Below are 12,867 nucleotides of genomic sequence, written 5' to 3'. Positions count from 1 at the left end.
TCAGCCATTTAGATGATGTTGTTTGGCAACAGATGGGTCTGTACCTATTGTTTCGATGTGTTTCCTTGGTCTTCTGAACCTGTATGAATTATCATGTGTTTTTTCAGGTTACTCTCTTGTCCAAATCTTCAACCACATTCAGAACAGCCAAATCGTTTTTGTCTTTTTTTTTTTTTCATTTGCCTTGAATTTCCTTCTACAAGAGTGCAGTGGGCCCCAGACCCGGGGTCTAAAGCTGCACCCTTAACATTACTGACTTTGTATCCGAGGGGCTCTCTTCAAGATGGTGACCTTTCCTCTCCTCAAATACTGCCTTTTTGTCCTGTATGAATTATTATGTATCTTTTCAGATAGCTCTTATATCCAAATCTTCGACCACATTCAGGACAAACAAATTGTTTTTGTCTTTTGGTTTTTCATTTATCTTTGATGTCTTTTTAGTAGAATACAATGGGCCCCAAACCTGGGGTCTAAAGTTGCACTCTAGGCTCTATAGTTATCCTAACCAGATCTGGCATTGTATCCGAGGGCTCTCTTCAAGATCGTTCCCTTAATTGCAGACAACTGCACCTCCTGTGCACTTGGGTGACCGGGGATTGCCTCAAGGAATTTCTTCAAGTTCTTCTTCATCACGCCTGTTGCTCCCACCACAACTGGGATGATATCGATGTCTTTCAATGACCATGTTGTTCGTAGATCATTTTTCAGGTCTTGGTATTTTGAGATCTTTCCCCTTTCAGCTCGATTCAGACCGTAGTCATTGGGGACTGTCACATCGATGATTTTGGCTGTTTTCTCTTGCTTGTTCCAGATGACAATATCAGGTTTGATTGCACCTCCTTCAATGTGTCTTCCTGCTGGGATCTCTTTGTCGTAGAAGATCGTAACTTTTCCGTTGGATGAGACTGGTGCTGGCTCGTGCTCCCAGACATGTTCTCTGACTTCCATCTCCAGTTCCTTGCAGACCTTCCAGTGGAGATATTGACAGATCTTGTTGTGTCTGGATGTATAACGCCCATCTGCCATGAGGATCTGGCATGCTGAAGTTAGATGGTTTACACTCTCAACAGCTGTATGACAGAATCGGCATTTATCATTCTGTGAGATCCCTGCCATTTTTTTTGAAGCCATTTGTTGAAGTCCCTGATCTTGTGGTACAATCAGAATTCTTTCTCCATCAAAACCAAGTTTTCCATTTTTTGGCCACTGCAGTGATCCAACTTTGTCGATGTATTCCTTTTCGAGTTCTTCTTGGAAACGTCCGGCTCTTTTGTACTGTTTCCATCTTTCCACTCGATGTTTTCCTTCTCTTTTGCTGTATTGTTCTCTGGTCTGTCTTGCAAGTTTTGTTGCAGGCATGAGACTGTTGCTTTTTCTCTCTTGTAGAAGTTCTCCGCCAAAGTAGAGAAGCTTGAATCTTGCTTGACGTGAGGACGTTTCGCTTCAAATCACAGAAGCTTCCTCAGCTAAAATTCTTGCTCTGGTAGTCTGACTTCTGTCTTGACTCTTGTAGAGAAGAATAAACCAGAAGCCAACAAAAGCTGGAGTTTTTTAACCTAACCAGACCCCACCTACCGAGAGGCTGACTGCTATAGGCTAGTGACTAAACAATAGCTCTAATTAGCACCTATTGTGCTCTAGTTAGCACTCTCCTAATGACAGGACGGAAGCCTCCCCTGATGGCTCCCTTGACGACTCTCTCCTGATGACGTGAATGACTCATTACCATGAAGAAAAGACTGAAACTGCTTTGACCCGAGTACCACATTGTAAACAGGGGACAAAGCGTGTCTGAGACCCGCTCCGCGGTTAAGGCTGGGTTTCAACTGTTTTACAAAGAATGCTTCCTTGACACGTCTCTCAAACCATTTCTTCTCTCTGGCTAAGATTTTAACTTCCTTATCCTCAAACATGTGGTTAGTGTCTTTCAGGTGGAGATTAACTGCAGACTGAGGTCCACTGGCGACCTCTCTGCGGTGCTGGTATAGCTTCTTGTGTAAAAGTTGCTTCGTCTCACCTATGTAGTGTTCATTACAGTTTTCCTGACATCTGATATGATACACTACATTGCTCTGTTTGTAACTAGGGATCCTGTCCTTAGGGTGAACTAATTTCTGTCTCAAAATGTTGACTGGTTTAAAGTAAACTGGGATTTTGTGCTGTCTGAAGATCCTCTGTAGTTTTTCCCCTACTCCTGCTAAATAAGGGAGAGACACTCCTCTTCTTCTTGTCTCCGTCTCCTGTCTATCTGGTCTCTTTGTTTTCTGGGACTTCTGCACTTTGTCCAGGGACCAACGTGGGTACCCACATACTGTGAGGGCTTTCCGTACAAGTTGTTGCTCTTTAGCCCTTCCCTCTGCAGTTGTGGGCACCTGTAGGACTCTGTGTTGAAGAGTCCTGATCACCCCGAGCTTGTGATCAAGGGGGTGGTTTGAGCCAAAGAGCAGATATTGGTCAGTGTGAGTGGGTTTTCTGTAAACCTCTGTCTGGAGCTGCCTGTTCTCTCCAATCGTAACATCACAGTCCAAGAAGGCTAAATGGTTGTTTCTGGCATCCTCACGTGTGAACTTGATATTGGAGTCCACCGAATTGATGTGTTCTGTAAAGTCCTCGACCTCCTGTTGCTTGATTTTAACCCATGTGTCATCGACATATCTGAACCAGTGACTGGGAGAGATGCCCGTGAAAGACGTCAAGGCTGTCTTCTCCACTCGCTCCATGTACAGATTGGCCACAATGGGGGATACCGGAGACCCCATCGCACAACCATGGATCTGCCTGTAGTAATTCCCCCTAAACAGGAAATACGTGGTGTTAAGACAGATCTCCAAGAGTTGGCAGATGTGGTCTGGTGTAAGTTTGGTCCTTTCAGGTAGAGACACATCTTCCAGCAGTCTCTGCCTCACAGCTGAGATGGCCTCAGCGGTGGGGATGCAGGTGAACAACGAAGTCACATCAAATGACACCATAGTTTCATCTGCCTCCAGCTGCAGGTCCTTGATTTTGTTCACAAAATCTTGTGTGTTCTCCACATGGTGGTCTGAGTGACCCACTAGAGGAGCCAAAATCCACTTGAGGTGCTTGGCCAAATTGTATGTGATGGAATCTGTGCTACATACAATAGGCCTGAGTGGCACGTCCTGTTTGTGGATTTTAGGCAGTCCATAGATGCATGGAGTGGCGTCCCCCAGGTACAGTCTGTAGTATGTCTGCCTGTCGATGAGTCCCTCTTTCTCCAGGTTTTGGAGGCAGCTAATGATTTTCTTCTTATAGCCACTCGTGGGGTCTCTCTTCAGACGTTCGTATGCACTGGAGTCATTGAGCAAGTTGTTGATCTTGGCCTCATAGTCCGATGTGTTCAGGACCACCGTGCATCTGCCTTTATCTGCTGGCAGGATAAGGATGCTTTGGTCCTTCTGCAGTGCTGCCAAAGCTTTCTGTTCTTCTCCTGTGATGTTGGACGGAGAAGGCTTAGCACTGTTAAGCGCTGCTGTGACTCTTAGTCGGAGGTCCCCAGCTTCTGACTCTGACAAACTGTTGTGTTTAATGGCTGACTCTACTGCAGTGATGTAATCTACTGTCGGTATATGTTTAGGGGTCACTGAGAAATTTAGTCCTTTGGTGAGCACATCCTTTTCTGTCTAAGAACCCTGTCGGACAGATTCTTTACCCAATTTTCCCTGTTGTCACTAATTTGTCTGGGTGTATCTTTAAAACTACTCCCACTGAAAGTACACCTTTTCTGCACTAAAAGGTTGTGAAACTTGCTGATTTGCCGCTCCTTACTTTTTAAATGCTCAGCCATTTAAATTTTAACTATGAACTTTGTGATCTTATCATGGGCCTCTTCCCCCACTAAGGTTTCTAACATTTTGTGCAGACTATCAAGATTATTTTGGAGGTCTAATATTTTAAAATGAAGCCTTCTAATTCTAAGACCCAAAATCCTCCTAAGGTAACTGTGCTGGATCTTTTCTGCTGTGTGGCCTGCTTCTAGTGCCTTTTGCTTCATGCATTTGGGAATAACATTGTTTTGTTTGCATCTTAGGTTAAATCTTAAGTGGTTTCTAAAGTTAGCTATCTTTTTAGCAGTCCTTTCCAGCTTATGTACCAGTGCCAGGGCCTCATGCCCACAGTTGGTCGCAATGTTTCTGTGTAGGCTCTCAGTTGTCCAGAAGGTTTCCATAGTAGAGAAGCTTGAATCTTCAACTGGACTGGGTTGCTTGACATGAGGACGTTTTGCTTCAAATCACAGAAGCTTCCTCAGCTAAAATCTAATATTAGTCACTAGCCTATAGCAGTCAGCCTCTCGGTAGGTCTGGTTAGGTTAAAAAACTCCAGCTTTTGTTGGCTTCTGGTTTATTCTTCTCTACAAGAGTCGAGACAGAAGTCAGACTATCAGAGCAAGAATTTTAGCTAAGGAAGCTTCTGTGATTTGAAGCAAACGTTCTCACATCAAGCAACCCAGTCCAGTCGAAGATTCAAGCTTCTCTACTATGGAAACCACCTGGACAACTGAGAGCCTACACAGAAACTTCTCCGCCAAAGTTTTTTGCCAGTTTAGTGATTGAGGTCCGTTCAGTTATGGCCTCATGGTGTTGTGTGACCGTTTTTATGATTTCTTCTTCAGAGCTCTTTAAGTACTGTCCAATACTTATTATCGATGCTCTGTAGGCCCAGTTGATTTCAGTGAGACCCATACCACCTTCTCTGCAAGGGAGATATATTCTGTCCATGCACTGATTTCTGTATGTGATTTTGTGGAGGGTGAGCATTTTCCTGGTTTTTGTGTCCAACTTATTAAGCTCACATTGTGGCCAGTTCACTATGCCAAACCCATAGGTCACCACTGGTATTGCAAACTGGTTTGTGGCTGTGATCTTGTTTTTTGGTGTCAGCTGTGTTTTGCAGATCTTTTTTAAGCGGTTTAGGTATTCTTTTGTTGTTTTTGTTCTCATTTTCTTGTGCTTAATTGTATTACTTTGTTCGATTCCCAAGTATTTGTATGTGGAGTCTGCAGCCAGATCTTCAATGTAGCTCCCTTCATCCAATTGTATGTTTTCGGTTTTTGTCTTTTTACCTTTTGTCATTGTGCATTTTGAGCATTTATCCAGTCCAAATTCCATACCAATGTCTTTTGAGAACTTATGGACAGTTTCCACGAGCTGACTGAGTCCGTTTTTTGTGTTGGCATAGATTTTCAAATGTTCCATAAACAACAGATGGTTCACAAGTTTTTGTTTTTCCTTTCCTTTGTCTTTACTTAAGTCATATCCGATGTCATGCTCCTTCAGGATCTTGCTGAGCGGGTCCATGATTAAGCAGAATAAGAGAGGCGAAAGGCTGTCTCCCTGAAGTATCCCTCTCTGAACTCGTACGTCTGGGATTGTTATTTGTCCCTCTGTGTGGTTGAGGGTGATGGTGGTGTTCCACTTGTTCATTTGTGCTCTCAGGAAAGATCTTATTTCCTCATTGATGTTGTAGAGTTCTAAGCACCTCATGATCCAGGAGTGTGGTACACTGTCAAATGCCTTTTTGTAGTCAATCCAAGCCATGCTGAGGTTCCTCTGCCTTGTTTTGCAGTCCTCCAGGATAACTTTGTCTGTCAGTAACTGGTCTTTAGCTCCTAATCATCTTTTGGAACATTCCTTTCTGTTCATTTTCCAGGTAGCTACCAGTGTCCAGATGTTCATAAATGGCATCAGTTATGATTCCTGTCAGCCATTTGTACGTTGTTGTTAGGCAGTAGATGGGTCTGTACTTGTTGGGAAGCTGTGTTTCCTTGGTCTTTGGAATTAGGCTTGTGTTCCCTGTCGTTAGTCAGTCTGGTGTGTCTTCTTCTCCGTTCAATATTTTTGTGAAAGCCACAGCATAATGTTGGTGTAATGCTGTCAGTCTTTTCAGCCAAAAATTTGGGATTTTGTCGATGCCAGGTGCCTTGAAGTTACTGTATTCATTCATTTTCTTTCTGATGTCCTCTTCAGTGATTACAATTGCTGGCATTTGTTGTTTGTCTTTGTTTTTCTGTTTTATTTTTTCAATCCACTCAGCCTCTTGGTGTTGTTTTGGGTCTTCAAAGAGTGGTCTCCAGAATTTTTCAATTTCTTCTCTCTCAGGTGGCTGTTGTACTTCTATTGTGTCGTTTGCCAGCTTTCTGTACACTAGTCTGGGATTTTTTGCAAATAGTTCGTTTATCTGTTTTGCTTGTATTTTCTTGTCTTTGTTCCTAATTTGTGCTGCGAAAGCTTTTACTAAGGCTTGATGTTCAGCCAGCCTTCCACCTAGCAGTTTGTCTTCAACATTGTATTTTCTTTTAATCAATCAATCAATCAATTTTTTTATATAGCGCCAAATCACAACAAACAGTTGCCCCAAGGCGCTTTATATTGTAAGGCAAGGCCATACAATAATTATGTAAAACCCCAACAGTCAAAACGACCCCCTGTGAGCAAGCACTTGGCTACAGTGGGAAGGAAAAACTCCCTTTTAACAGGAAGAAACCTCCAGCAGAACCAGGCTCAGGGAGGGGCAGTCTTCTGCTGGGACTGGTTGGGGCTGAGGGAGAGAACCAGGAAAAAGACATGCTGTGGAGGGGGGCAGAGATCAATCACTAATGATTAAATGCAGAGTGGTGCATACAGAGCAAAAAGAGAAAGAAACAGTGCATCATGGGAACCCCCCAGCAGTCTACGTCTATAGCAGCATAACTAAGGGATGGTTCAGGGTCACCTGATCCAGCCCTAACTATAAGCTTTAGCAAAAAGGAAAGTTTAAGCCTAATCTTAAAAGTAGAGAGGGTGTCTGTCTCCCTGATCTGAATTGGGAGCTGGTTCCACAGGAGAGGAGCCTGAAAGCGGAAGGCTCTGCCTTCCATTCTACTCTTACAAACCCTAGGAACTACAAGTAAGCCTGCAGTCTGAGAGCGAAGCGCTCTATTGGGGTGATATGGTACTACGAGGTCCCTAAGATAAGATGGGACCTGATTATTCAAAACCTTATAAGTAAGAAGAAGAATTTTAAATTCTATTCTAGAATTAACAGGAAGCCAATGAAGAGAGGCCAATATGGGTGAGATATGCTCTCTCCTTCTAGTCCCCGTCAGTACTCTAGCTGCAGCATTTTGAATTAACTGAAGGCTTTTTAGGGAACTTTTAGGACAACCTGATAATAATGAATTACAATAGTCCAGCCTAGAGGAAATAAATGCATGAATTAGTTTTTCAGCATCACTCTGAGACAAGACCTTTCTGATTTAGAGATATTGCGTAAATGCAAAAAAGCAGTCCTACATATTTGTTTAATATGCGCTTTGAATGACCTATCTGATCAAAAATGACTCCAAGATTTCTCACAGTATTACTAGAGGTCAGGGTAATGCCATCCAGAGTAAGGATCTGGTTAGACACCATGTTTCTAAGATTTGTGGGGCCAAGTACAATAACTTCAGTTTTATCTGAGTTTAAAAGCAGGAAATTAGAGGTCATCCATGTCTTTATGTCTGTAAGACAATCCTGCAGTTTAGCTAATTGGTGTGTGTCCTCTGGCTTCATGGATAGATAAAGCTGGGTATCATCTGCGTAACAATGAAAATTTAAGCAATACCGTCTAATAATACTGCCTAAGGGAAGCATGTATAAAGTGAATAAAATTGGTCCTAGCACAGAACCTTGTGGAACTCCATAATTAACTTTAGTCTGTGAAGAAGATTCCCCATTTACATGAACAAATTGTAATCTATTAGACAAATATGATTCAAACCACCGCAGCGCAGTGCCTTTAATACCTATGGCATGCTCTAATCTCTGTAATAAAATTTTATGGTCAACAGTATCAAAAGCAGCACTGAGGTCTAACAGAACAAGCACAGAGATGAGTCCACTGTCCGAGGCCATAAGAAGATCATTTGTAACCTTCACTAATGCTGTTTCTGTACTATGATGAATTCTAAAACCTGACTGAAACTCTTCAAATAGACCATTCCTCTGCAGATGATCAGTTAGCTGTTTTACAACTACCCTTTCAAGAATTTTTGAGAGAAAAGGAAGGTTGGAGATTGGCCTATAATTAGCTAAGATAGCTGGGTCAAGTGATGGCTTTTTAAGTAATGGTTTAATTACTGCCACCTTAAAAGCCTGTGGTACATAGCCAACTAACAAAGATAGATTGATCATATTTAAGATCGAAGCATTAAATAATGGTAGGGCTTCCTTGAGCAGCCTGGTAGGAATGGGGTCTAATAAACATGTTGATGGTTTGGATGAAGTAACTAATGAAAATAACTCAGACAGAACAATCGGAGAGAAAGAGTCTAACCAAATACCGGCATCACTGAAAGCAGCCAAAGATAACGATACGTCTTTGGGATGGTTATGAGTAATTTTTTCTCTAATAGTTAAAATTTTGTTAGCAAAGAAAGTCATGAAGTCATTACTAGTTAAAGTTAATGGAATACTCAGCTCAATAGAGCTCTGACTCTTTGTCAGCCTGGCTACAGTGCTGAAAAGAAACCTGGGGTTGTTCTTATTTTCTTCAATTAGTGATGAGTAGAAAGATGTCCTAGCTTTACGGAGGGCTTTTTTATAGAGCAACAGACTCTTTTTCCAGGCTAAGTGAAGATCTTCTAAATTAGTGAGACGCCATTTCCTCTCCAACTTGCGGGTTATCTGCTTTAAGCTACGAGTTTGTGAGTTATACCACGGAGTCAGACACTTCTGATTTAAAGCTCTCTTTTTTAGAGGAGCTACAGCATCCAAAGTTGTCTTCAATGAGGATGTAAAACTATTGACGAGATACTCTATCTCACTTACAGAGTTTAGGTAGCTACTCTGCACTGTGTTGGTATATGGCATTAGAGAACATAAAGAAGGAATCATATCCTTAAACCTAGTTACAGCGCTTTCTGAAAGACTTCTAGTGTAATGAAACTTATTCCCCACTGCTGGGTAGTCCATCAGAGTAAATGTAAATGTTATTAAGAAATGATCAGACAGAAGGGAGTTTTCAGGGAATACTGTTAAGTCTTCTATTTCCATACCATAAGTCAGAACAAGATCTAGATATGATTAAAGTGGTGGGTGGACTCATTTACTTTTTGAGCAAAGCCAATAGAGTCTAATAATAGATTAAATGCAGTGTTGAGGCTGTCATTCTCAGCATCTGTGTGGATGTTAAAATCGCCCACTATAATTATCTTATCTGAGCTAAGCACTAAGTCAGACAAAAGGTCTGAAAATTCACAGAGAAACTCACAGTAACGACCAGGTGGACGATAGATAATAACAAATAAAACTGGTTTTTGGGACTTCCAATTTGGATGGACAAGACTAAGAGTCAAGCTTTCAATGAATTAAAGCTCTGTCTGGGTTTTTGATTAATTAATAAGCTGGAATGGAAGATTGCTGCTAATCCTCCGCCCCGGCCCGTGCTACAAGCATTCTGACAGTTAGTGTGACTCGGGGGTGTTGAGTCATTTAAACTAACATATTCATCCTGCTGTAACCAGGTTTCTGTAAGGCAGAATAAATCAATATGTTGATCAATTATTATATCATTTACCAACAGGGACTTAGAAGAGAGAGACCTAATGTTTAATAGACCACATTTAACTGTTTTAGTCTGTGGTGCAGTTGAAGGTGCTATATTATTTTTTCTTTTTGAATTTTTATGCTTAAATAGATTTTTGCTGGTTATTGGTAGTCTGGGAGCAGGCACCGTCTCTACGGGGATGGGGTAATGAGGGGATGGCAGGGGGAGAGAAGCTGCAGAGAGGTGTGTAAGACTACAACTCTGCTTCCTGGTCCCAACCCTGGATAGTCACGGTTTGGAGGATTTAAGAAAATTGGCCAGATTTCTAGAAATGAGAGCTGCTCCATCCAAAGTGGGATGGATGCCGTCTCTCCTAACAAGACCAGGTTTTCCCCAGAAGCTTTGCCAATTATCTATGAAGCCCACCTCATTTTTTGGACACCACTCAGACAGCCAGCAATTCAAGGAGAACATGCGGCTAAACATGTCACTCCCGGTCCGATTGGGGAGGGGCCCAGAGAAAACTACAGAGTCCGACATTGTTTTTGCAAAGTTACACACCGATTTAATGTTAATTTTAGTGACCTCCGATTGGCGTAACCGGGTGTCATTACTGCCGACGTGAATTACAATCTTACCAAATTTACGCTTAGCCTTAGCCAGCAGTTTCAAATTTCCTTCAATGTCGCCTGCTCTGGCCCCCGGAAGACAATTGACTATGGTTGCTGGTGTCGCTAACTTCACATTTCGCAAAACAGAGTCGCCAATAACCAGAGTTTGATCCTCGGCGGGTGTGTTGTCGAGTGGGGAAAAACGGTTAGAGATGTGAACGGGTTGGCGGTGTACACGGGGCTTCTGTTTAGGGCTACGCTTCCTCCTCACAGTCACCCAGTCAGCCTGCTTTCCCGGCTGCTCGGGATCTGCCAGGGGGTAACTAACGGCGGCTAAGCTACCTTGGTCCGCATCGACTACAGGGGCCTGGCTAGCTGTAGAATTTTCCACGGTGCGGAGCCGAGTCTCCAATTCGCCCAGCCTGGCCTCCAAAGCTACGAATAAGCTACACTTATTACAAGTACTGTTACTGCTAAAGGAGGCCGAGGAATAACTAAACATTTCACACCCAGAGCAGAAAAGTGCGGGAGAGACAGGAGAAGCCGCCATGCTAAATCGGCTAAGAGCTAGTAGCTACGCTAAGCTAGCGGATTCCTAAAAACACGCAAAGTGAATAATGTGTAAATAATTTAGAGGTGATTCAGCAGAAGGAGTGCTTTAGTTAAGGCACGTAAAGATTACACTGGGAAACAAATCGTAATCTAGATAACTAGATCAATCTAACTGCGCAGATTAAACAGCTAACAGATACAGAAAAACACCGCTGTGCTCCGGAACAGGAAGTGATACAATACCGCAGTGAGAGCCAACCACCAGTAGAGGCATGTGATTTACTTTTTTAAGAAGATTCTTTTTGTGGTTCTTGTTTCCCAAAGATGTGGCCATTTGGGAGATCTCTTAGGTGGCTGATTTTTTGTTGTAATTTCTTTTTCCATCGTGGCATGGTATTCTTTTTCTTATTTGTAGTGCCGTTTCTCTCCAAATCTTGTGGGGCTAATTTACTTTGTATGTACCATGCCGCTCCATAATTTATAGAGTTTAACTCTGTCAATGTGGCTCCTTTTGGGACCAGTTTAGTCAGTCCTATGTTAACTTTTTGAAGGATATTTTTGAATTTTGTATTCTCCTTTAGTTTAGTCAGCTTTGGGCGCTTTTTCATGTCCATTTTTCTTGTTTCTTCAATCTTATTTGCCAATTCCTCTTCTAGTTCCTGCTGTTCTGGGTCTGTGTGCACCTGTATATTATTTTGTAGATGAGCTGGTGAACTGTTCATTTTTTCAGGGAGCAGTGAGTTGCTCGTTTTTTCGGGGGGCAGTGAGTTGCTCGTTTTTTCGGGGGGCAGTGAGTTGCTCGTTTTTTCAGGGGGCAGTGAGTTGCTCGTTTTTTCGGGGGGGCAGTGAATGGTTCGTTTTTTGGGGGGGCAGTGAGTTCATTTTTTCGGGAGGCAGTAAATGGTTAGTTTTTTGGGAGGGAGTGAATGGTTCGTTTTTTCGGGAGGCAGTGAGTTGTTCGTTTTTCGGGGGGCAGTGAATGGTTATTTTTTTTTAGGAGGCAGTGGATGGTTTGTTTTTTCGGGGATGTACTTTTTTTTTGAGGGCAATCATTTTTTGGTGGTGTAATGGGTTGCGTCAGAGGGCAGATGCCGTCTCTTATCATTTGCTAAACCTCCTGTTGCATCATTTTTATTTCATTATCCGAGAAATGTTTTTGTTTGATAAAGTTTGATTTTTGGGTTGTGAGATTCTTACAAGTGATGTCTTTCTTATTTGGGCAGTGGTGGTGGAATATTTTTTGCCATTCTTTGGATCTCTTTGTTTGATTTTTGGGGTATTTTATTTTGGCATATTCCTTTGCCCACAACAGTATCCACTCTTCCTCCCTCTTCCACTGACTCCTTTTAAACTGGAGTTGCTTCCCTTTATCCAGCAACTGATAGTCTTTTATCGCTTCCTTTTGGGCTTCTTCCTTTATTTTTTTATTTCCTCAGCCATCAGATATTTTGTGATCTGTGAGGCGATCGATTCCAGTTTTGCGGTTGTGGTGGCTTCTTTCTTTTGTATAGGTAAATCCGCTTCTTTTATGCATTCATCAAATACTGCCTTTTTCTTTCTGCCCCACTTCTCATGCCTTGAGTAAGTGAATCAGTGAATGATGTCCTTTTTAGGCATCACTGGCTACTGCCGTAGCTGGATTCCAGATTATGCGCAAATTACGTCTCCTCTCTTGAAATTAATGTATGACGAAAGTATATCCATGTCAACAGCATTGAAGTGGACCCCAGAGGCAGAAGCGGCATTTGTGCAAATCAAACAAAGTCTGGTGTCTAGCTCGGCTCTAGCCCTACCAAATTATGACAAACCATTTGTTCAAACTGTCGATTGCAAAGGTCATTTTATGACTTCTGTATTGACGCAGCAATATGGAGAAAGGCTTCGCCCGGTTGCCTACTATTCTTCCAAATTAGACAGTGTTGCTTGTGCACTTCCTCCGTGCATACGTGCAGTAATAGCAGCCTCTATGGCTATAGAGAGTTCTGCCGGAGTTGTGCTTTTCCATTCATTAATACTAAAAGTACCCCATGCAGTGTCAGCATTGCTGCTACAAACAAATATGACATTTCTGTCTCCAGCACGTCATCTTTCTTGTATGGCTACGCTCCTATCTCAACCCCATTTGACTATTGAACGCTGCACAACATTAAATCCTGCCACACTCTTGCCCATCCCAGTG

This window comes from Thalassophryne amazonica, chromosome 3 (genome assembly GCF_902500255.1).
Source record: "Thalassophryne amazonica chromosome 3, fThaAma1.1, whole genome shotgun sequence".
In the NCBI taxonomy this organism is placed as follows: Eukaryota; Metazoa; Chordata; class Actinopteri; order Batrachoidiformes; family Batrachoididae; genus Thalassophryne; species Thalassophryne amazonica.
The sequence above is the reverse complement of the archived record's forward strand: the minus strand, read 5'-3'. Positions refer to the sequence as shown.